This window comes from Triticum aestivum, chromosome 5B (assembly GCF_018294505.1).
Source record: "Triticum aestivum cultivar Chinese Spring chromosome 5B, IWGSC CS RefSeq v2.1, whole genome shotgun sequence".
Lineage (NCBI taxonomy): Eukaryota > Viridiplantae > Streptophyta > Magnoliopsida > Poales > Poaceae > Triticum > Triticum aestivum.
In genome coordinates, this window is record NC_057807.1 from 548,909,496 (window position 1) to 548,921,326 (window position 11,831).

At 42.5% G+C, this 11,831-nt stretch overlaps 1 pseudogene; it reads left to right on the forward strand.

The window, feature by feature from the left end:
- Positions 1 to 567: 567 nt before the first annotated feature.
- Positions 568 to 3,147, forward strand: LOC123116871 (wall-associated receptor kinase 2-like; annotated as a pseudogene).
- The last annotated feature ends 8,684 nt before the right edge of the window (positions 3,148 to 11,831 follow it).

Here is an 11,831-nt window from a genome sequence, read left to right on the forward strand (position 1 = left end):
AGCTTTATGTAAGAATATGATTTTCGTTTAAAAAATATATTTGAAGTCAAATGTAGCCATATAAGTATTTCATTAGCCGAGAAAAAGTCCCAAAACTTTTGCCTTGCCTCTTTCTCAATTTCTCATCAAACGTCGGAAATGACTCAGCAGAACTCATTTTATTAGCTTGAAGTATTAGCCTCCACATCGATGGATGCACACAACAAAGAGTATTACTTGATGATGGACACATACAGAATCTTTTTCCCAGAATCTTTGGCTATGCATTGGTTAAAGAAATCACTAATTGCTTGAGCCTGTAAAGTAATGAAACGGTGTATGCTTTTAGGATGGACGAGTCAATTTTATGTTTGAGGGAGTGGAACAAAATAACATACCTAAATTAGGTACTTTCGTGTTTACGGGTACTAGTTTCGTTCACTAGCATCGCTGGATGGAATTTTTTGACCAGGTTGGCTCCCCGAAGTACTATATATTGGAGACACTAAAATTGGCTAGATCTAGGCTCTAGGCAGCTAGCTAGAGGTACACAGAGAGATACAGTCGACCCATCTCCATATTGCCGTCATGCTAGTCAGCCGGGTATCCCTTGCAGCGGCGCTGGTGCTGCTGATCTCGGTGCCGCCGGTCGCCGGAGATCTGCTGACACCGATTGGGCTGCCGAACTGCAACACCACCTGCGGCAACGTGAGTGTGCCGTACCCGTTCGGCATGGGCCCGCGTCGATGCTTCCACTCGCCCGAGTTCAAGCTCACGTGCGACCGTGGAAGCAAGCTCCCGCGGCTGCTCCTCGGCAACGACAGCGGCGGCGGTGCATTGGAGGTCGTCAACATCTGGGTAGAGAACAGTACGATGCGCGTCATCAGCCACGGAGTGCATGCCATGAATATGAGCGGCTCCGGCGGCCAGTGGAGCTGGAGTCCCGGTGCCGGTCTGCCATACACCCTCTTGGGGTGGGGCATAAACGAGTTCATCCTCTTGGGGTGCAATCTCCAGGCGAAGCTGCTGAGCAATGGGAGCGGCGGCAGTATCATCAGCGGCTGCGCCTCCTTCTGCTCCACGGACACGGAAAGGATGGACTGGTATGATGCTTATAACAAGCCCTGCTCCAACAACGGCTGCTGCCTGTCGTCCATCCCCGCTATGGGCGACGCATTCTACGGAGTGGAGCTTAAACGGCTGGACAGGGGCCTTCCAGAGAAGGGCATGCAAGCCGACCAAGTGCCAGTGAGCGTGCTCATCGCTGAGACGGGCTGGTTTGACTCGGAATTGTCCACACATCTGATGGACCCAATGCGTGGCCAGTGGCACAAGACCAGGCTGCCGGTCCCCATGATTCTCCGTTGGGTGGTGCCGCAGGGCACATCCTATGATATGAAATACCCTGGTGAGGCAGCCTGGAGGATCTGCAAGAGCACCAACAGCGAGCCCAGAGCCGCGGCATATTTTCCAGTAAGAGGCAATTCGTGTGAGTGCAAGGAGGGCTACCAGGGCAACCCTTACCTCACCGGCGGATGCCAAGGTATGAATGCATGCGAAACATTTGTTTTTTTTAAGGAAGGATGTTGTTGTTGTTGTTATTGTTGTTGTTGTTGTTCATAAAACTACATTTTGCTAGTTTTTCTTTAATAAGACATTAGATTAATTTTTCTATACATATACATATAAATATAGATATCAAAGAGTGTGATCATAAAGAAGAACATGGATGTTTCGAAGACTGCGAGGAACTACCCGGGACTTTCCGGTGCCGTTGCCCCGAAGGGTTCCATGGCAACTACACCATATCCGGCGGCTGCTTTAAGTCTATATAAACACAGGTATGCAACAACTGAGAATTTCATGCTAATTATTTCAGGCATACCATCCAAACGTGACTGAGCAAACAATAGCAGTTAAACAAATGTTGTGTATTGTTTCTCAGGTCGCTTGGGTTTAATAATTGGTCTTGCAATCGCTAGTGGCCCATGCATTATACTTTTGGTACTTGGTACAATCCTCATAATCCGTGAACTTGAGCAACGCAAGGGGAAGTCGTTGAGACACAAGTTCTTTAGTCAAAACCGTGGACAACTATTGAAGCAGTTAGTTTCTCATAGGGCAGACATCGCCGAGAGGATGATAATTCCTTTAGCGGAGCTACAAAAGGCCACCAACAATTTTGATCAAGCTCGTAGGCTCGGTGAAGGAGGGCATGGCACTGTTTACAAGGGGATTTTGTCTCACTTGCATGTCGTGGCCATCAAGAAGTCAAATATCGTGGTCAAGAGAGAAATCGATGAGTTTATAAATGAGGTTGCCATACTATCACAAATCAACCATAGGAATATTATAAAGCTCCATGGTTGTTGCCTCGAGACAGAAGTCCCTTTACTTGCCTATGAGTTTATCTCCAATGGAACCCTCAGCGACCATCTTCACACAGGAGCACCAGGATCACTATCTTGGGAAGATAGGTTAAGGATCACAAGTGAAATAGGAAAAGCTCTTGCTTACCTTCATTCTTCTGTAACTGTGCCTATTATACATAGAGATATCAAGCCTTCCAACATACTTCTTGATGATGCCTTGATAGCAAAAGTGTCTGATTTTGGAGCTTCGAGGTACATTCCCATGGATCAAACAGGGTTAACAACAATAACTGCAGTGCAAGGAACTATAGGGTACTTAGACCCTATGTACTATTACACGGGACGCCTAACGGAAAGTAGTGATGTCTATAGCTTTGGAGTCCTTCTTGTTGAGTTGCTTACTAGGAAGAATCCATCTTCCTATAGATCATCTGAAGGTGATGGCCTTGTCATGCAGTTTGTTGAACTACTTGCCGAAGGCAATCTGGCCAAGATACTAGATCCACAAGTTTTAGTGGAGGCAGGTAACGAAGTGGAAGAAGTAGCTACTCTTGCTGTGTCATGCATGAAACTGAGAGCAGAGGAGCGGCCAACCATGAGGCAAGTAAAGATGGCACTGGAAGCTCTCCAAGCACCCAAGGAGCGTGACATGGGTGATCTGCCAATAGAAAAAGATGACAGGAAATACGTGGCAGTGGGTTATGCATCTACCATCAGAGGAACAAACCTGCAGGAAGCGAGCAGGCGTCATAGCCTAGAAGAAGAGTTTATTTTGTCTGCGAGGTACCCTCGGTAGTTCTCTTTTGCTTGTGACTCACTTCATTAATTTAGGAGGCAATCCTGCTGTTATTGTTACATGTATAATCTACTGGAAAAAATAGCGCGCTATAGCGTCACTAATAGCAATGCCATAGTGTATAGAGAATTTCCGCGCTAAATTGCTCGGTCTACAATGTCTCGCTAATAGCAATGCTATAGCCCGCTATAGCACGTTAATAGCATATTTTTAGGGACAACGCTATTTTCTTCCTTGGTAGAATCACTGATTCTTTTTTTTTGCGGGGTGAATCACTGATTCAGTTTGTGATTTGTATGAAGAACACGTGTTAAACTCTTGTATATTTGTTGTGTCTATATGCATCATTATATGTCGATTCTGGACATGCATTGCCTTCAATTTGCATTGATCCCTCTTTCTCAACCGCTTATGTAATTAACCACCAAAGATGGTTATTGATTATGAGAAGCTAACCACTAGCCAGTTTAAAAAATGGTTAAATCTGCAGATTACATGTGCCTAAGCTTTGAAGACTAATACGCACCATTTATATTTTGTATTTGCGACAGCCTCAAGAGGAATGAATTTTTGACTATGTCAACTATGAGGTTAGTTTGTATGTCTGACTTCCTTAATGGCAAAATCGAATCTCCTGGACATACGCACCCGCTCCTTGATCTCCCCCCACGAGAACCAGATCTTCTCCATACGCCACAAGAAGTCTGCATCAATAATACAGATTCTGTTTGGAGGGAAAATCAACACAACATTTCACTCGTGGAAGTAAGGAAGAGGACCAAAAATTCAAAACAAGTATGGATGCAATAGCACAGATACTTGTTTTTTAGAGGTGCTTTACGGTACACTTCACTAGCACTAATAGTAAGGGCATCTCCAAGGCCATCCGCTAAAATGGACACACTATTTGTCCGCGGACCAATGCACAAAAACTAATACGGGAGTTGGCTACCAAACCACATCCCATAAATGTCCGCCCAAGTCCAGACAATTTGATTTCAAATACATAGCAATATGAGAAAATTAAAGTGTGGTGTTCATAGAGCCCAATAACAATAAAAAAAGAGATGGATTATCATAGTTTTTACATACTTCCGATCACAAAATTTCTAGTCAGGCAGACCATGAAAAAAGGCTTCCCGAACCTCCTCGCTCACTCGGCCGCTTGCTCATCCTCACCAGCCGCCTCCTCCTCTGCTGCTAGATCTCGGCCACCAAGCAATCAAGCACTTCACCATCCTAACAAGGATGACGTGCACCAAGCATGCACGATCATCTCAGCATCGGCGTCGAACTCGTCTATCCTCATGGTCAACATCTTGGTATCCTCCGAACAGGCTGCGAGCTCAATTGTCTTCTTTTCGAGTTTGATATTCTTCTGTTCAATAATCTTCTTCTCGGTCGCCGCCATCAGGAGGGTAAACCTCTCCACCTTCTTTTCCTCCTTCACGTCATAATGCTTAACATATGACTCCTCCATCTTTGCTGAAATGTTCTCAAACATACACATCATCTTTCTCGCTTCATCTTCTCCTCCTCTCACCTCTTTCCATGGACCCCATTCTAACCTTTTTGGGCGATTCTTTTGCTGGGTCAGTTGGATCACCCACCTCTTCCTCGTTGTTGATGTCAAGTGCTCTTGATGGAATTGATAATGCCATTTTGTCACTAGGGTTGTACATTCAATTTTAACCAACAATACATCCTTCAAGAAAAAGTTGCACGCACAGAATGACTATAGAAAAAGACATTGTCAACAGTGTGCATATCTGGCAAAATGACCAACACATAGAGCATAGCCGCCCAACAAGTTGCTTATTGGGCCAAATGCCATAGAGCAAACCCGGCCAACAAGTTGCATGTACAACCAAATGATGAACACACAGAACAACTTAGTTGCTCGGTGATTTGAACACCACTTGGCCATCAATTGATAAGTTGTTTTAAATGGCCACAATACTTGCTCACGACCTCTTGGATGGTGTATCATCGATGATTAAGTGACTTTATCCCACTATCGTGGATGAGTTCATTGTGGTAGGGCTCAAACTTCTTGTGCTCATGGAACCATGAATGAATGTTGCCTCAAACAGTTGCGCCCCATTGCTTTGTGCCATGGATCAGATCGATGCTAGTGGCTAACCACACATCGCACAATAATTTTTCCTCACTCATGTTCGATCTTCCTCCTCTACCCCTCTTCTTTGGACCGGCTTCCTATGGATCAAGGTTGTCGTCGACGTCCTTCTCCGATAGCCCGGTGTACACCAGTCTATTTGTTGGGTGTACGTGCTTGGCTGCTGGGTTTACGTGTGCGACTGCTGGGTGTAAGGGTGTGTTCAGTTTCAGTCACCAGCTGGAACGACACGGGACGGACCTGCACTAGGGGCTCGTTTCTGCGTTTGGTTCGTAAATGGAACGGAACCGAGTCGTGCCCACCGAGCGAATATTGTGTCAATATCCGAAACACGCCGAGACCTCCGAATCGGAGGTACCACGTGGAACGAGTCGTCGCTCTTTCATTTTCTTCCCTGAAACCCAATCGAGTCCTCTCTCAGCGTCACCTCCCACTCGTCTCTCCCTCACCCGATCTGCGCCGCCGTCGAACTCCTCTTGATCTATGCTGCCGGCGACCTCCTCTCGATATGCGCCGCCGGCGTTCGTATCTTCCTCTCTTATGTGGCGGATCGAGTGGCTGGGTGACGACAATTGTGCAATGGGGCGGCGGGATAGGTGCTAACAACGTCGGCGGGCTAGGTTCTAACAACAACGGCATTGTCTCCTCTAAAGATACAACCTCCATTCCTCTCCCTTGCACATGTTGCAGCTTCTCCTCGTTTTGCTATTCAGCCGAGAAAGAGACAGAGATATGTGTTGTTCAATGCTGTTAGCACAAGATAGAGAGATAGGGATATTGAGATATGTGATGTTCGTTGCTTGATACGTCTCCGACGTATCTACTTTTCCAAACACTTTTGCCCTTGTTTTGGACTCTAACTTGCATGATTTGAATGGAACTAACCCGGATTGACATTGTTTTTAGCAGAACTGTTATGGTGTTATTTTTGTGCAGAAATAAAAGTTCTCGGAATGACCAAAAACTCCACGGAGATACGTTTTGGAATTAATAAAAAATATTGGTGAAAGAATCAACATAAGGGGGCCCACACCCTATCCACGAGGGTGAAGGGCACGCCCACCCCCTTGGGGCATGCCCCCTGCCTCATGGGCTCCCTGGATCTCCACCGACCTCAACTCCAACTATATATATTCACTTTCAGGGAGAAAAAAATCAGAGAGAAGAATTCATCGCATTTTACGATATGGAGCCGCCGCCAAGCCCTAATATTCCTCGGGAGAGCTGATCTGGAGTCCGTTCGAGGCTCCGGAGAGGGGAATCCATCGCCATCATCATCATTAACCATCCTCCATCACCAATTTCATGATGCTCACCGCCGTGCGTGAGTAATCCCATTGTAGGCTTGCTGGATGGTGATGGGTTGGATGAGATTTACCATGTAATCGAGTTTGTTTTGTTAGGGTTTGATCCCTAGTATCCATTATGTTCTAAGATTGGTGTTGCTATGACTTTGCCATGCTTAATTCTTGTCACTAGGGCCCGATTGCCATGATTTCAGATCTGAACCTATTATGTTTTCATGAATATATGTGAGTTCTTGATCCTATCTTGCAAGTCAATAGTCACCTACTATGTGTTATGATCCGGCAACCCCGAACTGACAATACTTGGGACCACTCCCGATGATGACCGTAGTTTAAGGAGTTCATGTATTCACTAAGTGCTAATGCTTTGGTCCGATACTCTATTAAAGTGAGGCCTTAATATCCCATAGTTTCCAATAGGACCCCGCTGCCACGAGAGGGTAGGACAAAATATGCCATGCAAGTTCTTTTCCATAAGCACATATGACTATATTCAGAATACATGCCTACATTACATTGATGAACTGGAGCTAGTTCCGTGTCATCCTATGTTATAACTGTTGCATGATGAATTGTATCCGATGTAATTATCCATCATTGATCCATGGCCTATGAGCTTTTCACATATTGATCTTTGTTTAGTTACTTCTCCATTGCCACTGTTACGATTACTACAAAACTGCTATTGTTACTTTTGCCACTGTTGCTGTTACTTCCATACTACTTTGCTACTAAATACTTTGCTGCAGATATTAAGTCTTTCAGGTGTGGTTGAATTGACAACTCAACTGCTAATACTTGAGAATATTCTTTGGCCCCCCTTGTGTCGAATCAATAAATTTGGGTTGAATAATCTACCCTCGAAAACTGCTGCGATCCCCTATACTTGTGGATTACCAAGACCTTTTTCTGGCGCCGTTGTCGGGGATCATAGCTCTATTCTGTGAGTCACTTGGGATTTATATTTGTTGATCACTATGAGGAACTTGAAAGATGAAAGAACCAAGATTTTTCCCTCAACTACGAGGGGAGGTAAGGAACTGCCATCTAGCTCTACACTTGATTCACCTTCTGTTATGAGTAAATTCGCGACACCTATACCCGCACCTGCTATTGATTCTGATATGTCGCATGTTATTGATGATGCCACTTCTGCTATGCATGATGCTTATGATGAAACTACTTCTCTGCTTGATAATACAGTGCCATTAGGTGAATTTCTTGATGAACAACTTGCTAGGGTTAGAGAGAATGAGATTATTGAAACTGATAATATTGATGAAAGTGATGATGAAGATTCTCCCCCTAGATATGAATTGCCTGTTGTTCCTGAGGGTTATGTGATGGATGAAGAAACTGCTAGAAACCTTTTTGCTTGCAAAGATAGATATGATCTTAAGAAACTGTTAGCTAAGCTGAAAGAAAAGTCTCTGAATGCTAGACTGAAATATGACCCTGATTTTGCTTCTTCACCTATCTGTGTTACTGATAAGGATTATGAATTCTCTGTCGATCCTGAGTTAATTAATTTGGTTGAATCTGATCCTTTCTATGGCTATGAATCTGAAATGTTGTGGCACATCTTACTAAATTGAATGATATAGCCACCCTATTTACTCATGAGGAAAAAAATTCGCTATTATTATATCCTTAATTTTTTTCCTTTCTCATTAAAGGGTGATGCTAAGATATGGTTTAATTCTCTTGCTCCTGGTTGTGTGCGTAGTCCCCAGGATATGATTTATTACTTCTTTGCAAAATATTTTCCCGTTCATAAGAAACAAGCTGCCTTAAGGGAAATATTTAATTTTGTGCAACTTGAAGAAGAGAGTCTCCCACAAGCTTGGGGAGGCTTCTCCGATTACTTAATGCTTTGCCTGATCATCCTCTCAAGAAAAATGAAATACTACTTGATATCTTTTATAATGGACTAACCGATGCTTCCAGAGACCACCTAGATAGTTGTGCTGATTGTTTTTCAGGGAAAGAACTGTTGAGCAAGCTGAATTGCTATTGAATAATATACTGAGCAATGATAATGATTGGACACTTCATGAACCAACTCCTAATCCAACTCCGAAGAAAAGGGGTATTCTATTTCTCAGTCCTGAAGATATGCAAGAGGCAAAGAAATCTATGAAAGAAAAAGGTATTAAAGCTGAAGATGTTAAGAATTTACCACCTATTGAAGAAATACATGGTCTTGATAACCCGACACAGGTAGTAAAGGTAAATTCTCTCTATAGATTTGATAAGTGTGAAATCCCATCTACGTACTAAGTTTGCTAGTCAATGCTTGGATGAGTTTGATAATTTTATGGTTAAACAAGAAGACTTCAATGCTTACTTTGGTAGACAATTGAAACATAATGCTTATATGATTGAACATTGAGTGATTATATGTCTAGAGTTAAAGGTGATATTAAGCTTATTAGTAAACATGCATCCATGGTTACCACTCAAGTAGAACAAGTGCTTAAAGCAGAAGATGATTTGCTCAATGAGTTAAATAATAAGAATAATGATAATGCTGTTAGAGTTATGGCTAGAGGTGGTAGAATGACCTAGGAACCTTTGTATCCCGAGGGCCATCCTAAGAGAGTTGAGAAGCATTCTCAAAGAACTGATATTGATGCACCTAGTCCTTCTAAGAAAAAAAAAGAAAAATGATAGGACTTTGCATGCTCCTAATGAACATGTTATTGACACACCTGAGAATCCCAATGATATTTCTATTTTTGATGCTGAAACACAACCTGGTAATGAAAATGAACCTAGTGATAATGTTAATGATGATGTTCATGTTGATGCTCAACCTAGTAATAACAATGATGTAGAGATTGAACCTGCAGTTGATCTTGATAACCCACAATCAAAGAATCAACGTTATGATAAGAGAGACTTCGATTGCTAGGAATCGCGGTAAAGAAAGAGAACCATGGGTTCAGAAACCCATGCCTTTCCCTCCTAAGCCATCCAAGAAAAAGGATGATGAGGATTTTGAGCGCTCTGCTGAAATGATTAGACCTATCTTTTTGCGTATGCGTTTGACTGATATGCTTAAAATGAATCCTTATACTAAGTATATGAAAGATATTGTTACGAATAAAAAAAAGATACCAGAAGCTGAAATTTCCACCATGCTTTCCAATTATACTTTTAAGGATGGAATACCAAAGAAACTAGGAGATCCAGGAGTACCAACTATACCATGCTCCATTAAAAGAAACCATGTTAAAATTGCTTTATGTGAGCCGGTGTTAGTGTTATGCTTCTCTCTTTATATTGTAGACTTGATTTGAATAAGTTGACACCTACTGAAATCTCTTTGCAAATGGTCGATAAATCAACCGCTATACCCATCGGTATTTGTGAGGATGTGCCTATTGTGGTTGCAAACGTTACTATTTTAACGAACTTTGTTATTCTTGATATTCCCAAGGATGACAATATGTCGATCATCCTCGGTAGACCCTTTTTGAATACTGGAGGGGCTGTTATTGATTGCAACAAAGGCAATATCACTTTCATGTTAATGGTAATGAGCATACGGTACACTTTTCGAAGAAACAACCTCATGTTCACAGTCTATTGGAAAAATTTCAACGATTACTATTGGAGGTTTTGAATTCCCTCTTCCTACTGTCAAAAGAAATATGATATTCTTATTGTTGGGGACATGCATATCCCCGTTGAGGTAACCTAGTGTTATTTGAAAATTCTCCGGTTTCATGTTATTCAGAAAAAGTTTGTTAACAAGACTTGATCAACCTTGTTAGTGGATTCCTTTTGATGAGCATGAGATGGATGAAGTTAGAAAGCACAACTCTGTGTACCCACTTTTTAGTTTTTAGTTTATGTTATTTAGATTAAGTAAAGCAAAAATATTATTTTCTATCTGTTTTCTGAATTATCCATGCAATAAAAAATACCCTGAAAATAAAAGTTCTCCAAATGCCTAGAAAATGGAGTATGATTTTTTGTAGAATATTTAATTGTTTTGCCACATAGAACACACCAGGGGGACCCACCATTTGGCCACAAGGGCACAGGGTGCGCCCACCCCCTGGGCCATGCGCCCTGCCTCATGGGCCCCATGTGGCCCCCTCCACTTATTCCAGCGCCCACACACTTCGTCTTCCTCCAGAAAAAATCATCTTGTAGCTCAAACTCGTGTTCTAGCTCGTTTTGCTGCCATTTTCGATCTCCTTGCTCAAAGGTACATTCACAAAACTGCTTTGGGGGATTATTCTTCGGTATGTGACTCCTCCAATGGTCCAATTAGTTTTTGATCTAGTGCTTTATTTATTGCCATTTTTGCTGCTAAGGTGACCCTGTTCTTGAGCTTGCATGTCAAATTTATATGGTCCAAAGTAGTTTTAATGCATGATATAGCCTCTAGGCACTTGTGGGAGTAGTTGCTATCAATCTTGTTGAGTTTGGTTCACTTTTATTTTGAAATATCAGAAAATTTTCAGAGAAAGAAAATGATGAAGAGATTGTTGAGGGGCTCCTCGAGCCAAAGCTCAAAGGATAAGCAGAATGAAGAGAATAAAAAGCCCAAGTACAATCTTCCTCGTACTGCAGAGGTTCGGCCGTGCGAATGGCCTTGTGATGCATTCTTGAGAACCGCTGGAACTCACGACGACTTTTATTATTTGGCTGAGAATGCAGGCCTCACCGACTTCCTCCACGGCCAGTGTGAACAGTATCTCCTACTCACTAATATTTTCGTGCAAAACTTTTACTTCCATGCTAGAAAATCACCACCTTCAGTGGAGTTTTATTTATATGATGAGTTTAAGGAGATGTCACTCTATGATTTTTTTTGGTTTGCAAGTTGCCCTTTGTGGGTAGCATTAAGCAACCACATCCTAGTGATGTGGATGGATTTATTGATAGAATTGTTGTAGGGGAAACGAGAAAAGTTTCAGATGCAAGGACTACTAGTATACATTTTCCTGTTCTACGTCACTTTGCAATATTTGCTAGTAGATGCTTAATTGGTCGCGGGAACAATGGAAACCTTAGTGCTCCTGACCTTGCTATTTTGTGTCATACTTTATTTCATGATACAACCTTCAGTTAGGCGCTATTGTTGCTAAACGGTTAAGTCTGAACCATACAAAGGGCCCCATCTTGATACGTCCATTTTGCATCATGCTTTTATATCGATATTTATTGCATTATGGGCTGTTATTACACATTATGTCACAATACTTATGGCTATTCTCTCTTAC